General features: G+C 49.4%; 1 non-coding gene across 1 annotated transcript; it reads left to right on the top strand.

Annotated features, from left to right (window-relative positions):
- The first annotated feature begins 4,327 nt into the window (after positions 1-4,327).
- Positions 4,328-4,409, top strand: LOC123826471. The gene has a single exon (XR_006787051.1). It is a non-coding gene; the product is annotated as a small nucleolar RNA SNORA5 (small nucleolar RNA).
- Positions 4,410-4,780: the final 371 nt, after the last annotated feature.

Below are 4,780 nucleotides of genomic sequence, written 5' to 3'. Positions count from 1 at the left end.
AAAGAGCTACTGACAAGAAGAATTTTTTTGTTTAAAAATATTTTTGTTTCTGTTGTCTTCCAAGAATATTCCCAAATTACTTTTGAGGGACGTTTTCAAATTAGCATCCACTAGGTAGCCGTGGTCATGTCGGAATGGGAGAGAAGTTACTGCAGGGAAAACAGAGCCTTCCTGTCCGGCTACTGTTACTTTTGGAGGTAATCTCCCTGCACCCCAGTTGCCTCTAACCCACCAGACCTGCACGTAGCTCAGCACCACATCCCACCAGACCATGAGGTGGATTTTGCAATGAGAATAAACAAAATTGGCCTAAACAGTAAGACAAATTTATTTCCTTTTCATAAAAAATATCCAGAGGTAGGACTGGCTTCAGAGGTACCTCAGAGCCAGCCTGCCTCTCGGCCCTTGTCCTGGGCTGGTGTCATCCTCAGGCTGTTGACGAGGTGGCAGCGGGAGTTTGAATGATATATTCAGTCATGATAATCGCTAGAAAAAGAAGACAGATGCTTGTTGCTTCATTTAAATTAAGACATTTTTCTTGAAGTGCTTCCTTCCTTCCTCTACCACAGCTGACTTCCTCGTACATCTCACTGGCTGGAATTCGTGATACATCCTAAATTGGTAACTGGCAAAGGGCCAGGTGTGGCCATGACCGACTTAGAAAGTCAGAGTCTACTCCCTGGAGGGCCAACAGGTCGGTTCTCCTTGAAGCACAGGGCCGGTGGAAGGAAGGACCGACGCCAGCCAGGACTCTGTCGGGAAGCACGGTGAGTGGGACGGATACTGTATACGCAGCCAGCTTAATGTCTGTTCCAAAAAGGTGGGCTTTCCATAGAGTCCTGGGATCATCAGTGGTTAAGATACATTTTACTTAAAGAAAAAATTCTCTTTGTGGGGACATTAACCATATCAAAGCTAGAAGGAACCTTAGATGGTGTCTAGCTTGAACTCTATTTGGGAACCAGGGCGTGGAGAATGCAGGCGACTTCCCCCGAATCCCAGCTAGTAGTCACCGTGTCTAAAAGTTATGGACAGTTCTAGCACAACAATAAAGCAATGACTACTACGTCATCACTTTACGGTGACCCTTCTCTTGATCATGGCAAAGGGTCAGACGTCGCGATTTGGAGTTCAAGGACAGAACAGGAGAGTTTCAGAGGTAACTACCCAGTTGGGCTGCTGCCAGCGTTTTCTGTAGAGGATCAGACAGTGCACATTTGAGGCTTTGCTGGTCAGACCATTTCCGTTGCAACTTCTGAACTCTGGCACTGCAGTGTAAAAGCAGCGGCAAATACTATGTAATAAATGGGTGTGACAGTCTCAAAGTTTTATTTACCAAACTAGGAAGTGGGTGGAATTTGACCTTCTTTTAAATTAGATTGTCCACCTCTGGTTACATGCTTCCAAAAGACTGACTTCCAGCGGAAAAATGGTTTTGACAGGGACCAAATGAATTTTAGGCCAGGCTCAAGGATGTGTATTCCCCAAACCAAAAAAGTCCAAGGCACGGCCTTCCACATTGTTTAATGATGTGACGACCACTCTTTAACCAGTCAGTTGAGCCTGATAACCGGTATGTTCACTATATTAAGCTGATTCACAGTTTATTTCACTGATCGGTCAAGCAGTCAACGTAGCGTGCTTTTGCCAAGGTGTAACCTTGATGTAATTCAGACATCATCCTGCAGAAACCAATCTACCTGAAAGTTAGTTTATCTGAAATCTTACACTTCTCACTGAGCCGACTATGAGAACAGCTAATTAAATTACATGCCGAATGAGGGCACAGCTTGTCTTGGAACTAATTTAACCAAATAATTAGGAAACTTCTAAAGTTGCTGCAAAAATCGGTAGCAAGAAGTCATTTGCAAATTGCCTAAGCATTTATATTCTAGAAGACACAGGTCAACTATTTCTGGCTGGGAAGTCACACGATGGGGTGCATGGCCTGGAGTCTCAAGGAGAGGAACCGTGATTTGTATTCAGGGGAAGTGCTTTCTAAAACTCTCAGAAGCAAGGGCAAATCTCTGGTCCATTTCTTGGAGCAATCACTGAGGTCGTGCTTCATCATTCTGAGTGAGCAGTTTCGACCTGTCAGATACCATGACTTTATCTGTCCAGTTTCAGCTTGTGTCAATTGAGCTGCTCTTTCCTGCTGGGAAGCTGACGTCCTTAACGACACTTTGGGCTGATTCCCTAATTTTTAGTCGTTTTTGGGAATTAAAATCATCTCATTTCGGTTCTGAAGACTTTTCCTGTTCTTTTTCCATCATATGTTCACTTAGGGCTCCCCCTCCCCCGACTTCCCCCCACATCTCGCAGAGACTGGGTTTCTGGGCTGGATGTGGTCCGCTGTCTCACCACGCCCCTTCTCCATTGTTTTCCCACTGGTGTCTGGGTGTTGAGGGGTTGGAAGGAAAAGCACCATCTTCTCGGGTATGTGCTGATGGAGAACTGACTGTCCTCATCATGGCACGTGCAATTGCTGCCCCACTATGTGGACAATTTCATATAGAAGGCGGCAAGGTCACTCCCTCCACAGGGCACTTGTGGCTGCATCTCCGTTGTCTGCCCGACTGTCATCTCCCTGGATAAGCGTCCACAGGCTGGTCCTTCCAGGGGGACAGCCTCTGCTTCTTGAGGGTCCTCAAGGCCACCTTCCCGTGTGAAGCCACCTGGTGTGGGAGGTCCGACTGGAGGGTACCCTCTTCCTTCCTTCCTTCCTCACTCCGAGTCTCCGTCCCTGCTCTGGGCACCCACCCTGCCACCCGGTGCTGCTGGGTTCCGCTGGCCCAGCGGGAAGGGCCTGCTTCCCGGATTGTGACCGGTGCCATCATGCCGGGCTGTGCTCACAAGTGCCCTCCTCGTGGAGTTTCATGCTCTGAGGGCACCATCTTGACATTCTTAATGATTTTATCTTTGAGTTTGTGTTTTGGAAGTGAAGTCGGATGAATGGGGCATGTGCTTGGAGTCTTGGCCCCTGGGTGGACTTCCCTCACCTCCCTAGGGTGACCTTTGACCACTCACGCCCCGGCCGCCTCTCTGCCCCTGACTGCGTGTGTGGTGGGGAGGGGCCTGAGTGGAGCCCAGGCGTGGGAGGCTTGGGTTGGTGCGTGTCTTGGGCAAGAACAAGGAGGCATCTGTCTCTGCCCTGAGCTGGTGGGGCTCCAGTATATCCAGTGGGCAACTCAGTGGGGCCTCTCGACCACCCCCAGTCCAAATACCAAGTACCTTCATCCTGGCAGGGAAGCCACGCCTTGGGACTCACCCCTCTACCATGAACTGGGCCCATGGAAAGGGGAGATTTTCCATCTTTCTGGCAAGGGCCCCATATTTTTATTTTGGGAGAAGGCCCACCAATTATTTCGCTAGAGCTTCCAGTAGGTGGTCTTCTTAGGGAATGTTGGCCAAACAGCTTGAGCCGCTTCAGTAGTGACTACTTCACCCACAGGCAGGCACACACCCCGTTACAAACGATGGTGAGACCAAAGGTGTCCCCGGCCCTCCCTCTGCCAGCTCGGCCGTGTCTTCCCCGAGCCTTCCTCCCCACTCTAGCTGCGTAGGGACTCACCAGCTTCCAAACAACCGCCAGCCCTAACTCAATGGTGAGGTGTTTAGAAGAACCCCCACCCACCCCCAAACCCTGTAATCTTGTGAGAAGGTATTGGGGGGCAGTGAAAAGCTCACTCACCTTCTTCGGTAGGAGGTTGAGTGCTGAAGTGCACCCCCTCCACACCCCCCAAAGTCATCTCCCCCCTCCTGGTCCTCCTCCCTCTCTCCGTGACAAAGGCTGGGAAACCAACTCAGTGTTTGGGGATCCTGAGGGAACCCACGACCCACTTAACCCTTGGGCCTTTTTTTTTTAATTTCTCCCTGGAGAATTTTGAGGGTTTTGTTTTCATCCGTGCACTGACCCTGCTTGAATTCTTGTTCTTTCTCAGTCACCTCCTGGAGTAGAAAACTTCTTTGTCCAGGCCTCTCTCCACTCCGTCAGCGAATGTTCATGGGGGCCCTCAGCATTAAAGGAACCCGTGGCGGGCCCGAGCTGATGGGCACTCCGCTGAAGTGGCCGTCTCACCAAGCAACTCATTTCAATTCTGTATACATGCTGGTATCCGATTTCACCCTTCTCGGACAGCAGGGGAACTTCCTCCCCCTCCATTGTGTTTGGCTTAAATTTTCTACGCATTTTCTCTCTGTATTTTGTGTGCTGGAAACAGCCATCATGGTTTTTCTAGGTCTTTCTAAGACTTTCACTAATGCTTAAAGCAAGCCTTTGCTTTCTTGTGGGTAAGATGAAAAAAAAATTAAAATCAGGCCCCGGCTCCGCAGGCTGCCACAGAAGCATTGTGACTCATGGGCCCTGTTCCCCCGTTGGGCCTCAGGGATAAGTTTGGTCACAGACACCAAGTGAAAAAAAAAGAAAAAAAAAGAAAAAGAGAGAAAAAAAGGAAAACCAGTCCCATTCACTTCACAGGGTATTAGCGAGAAGTCAATAGGGTAACTATAAAACCCCTGACGCTCGCAGAGCTTTGTGAGTGAGAGATACCCATAACCCAAACCTACGTGCGGACCAGCCCCAGACATCTGTGGCTGTGTTCTGGGCAACAACAGCTCTTTGGTGACGGGGGCAAACAAAACACATAAAACCCAGGAAACCCATACAGGTTCAAGTTTATAAAGTGAGGTTGAACTAAAAGGATCATTTCTTGGTGACGCGGGGTGGCCCGGGTGGGAAGAGTCGGGCTGCGGCTCTGTGTGCTTTGAGACTGTGCAGGAG

This window comes from Phyllostomus hastatus, unplaced genomic scaffold (assembly GCF_019186645.2).
Source record: "Phyllostomus hastatus isolate PE091 unplaced genomic scaffold, TTU_PhHast_1.1 phas_contig_80, whole genome shotgun sequence".
NCBI classification, from domain to species: Eukaryota; Metazoa; Chordata; class Mammalia; order Chiroptera; family Phyllostomidae; genus Phyllostomus; species Phyllostomus hastatus.
This window is presented reverse-complemented; position numbering and strand designations above follow the sequence as displayed.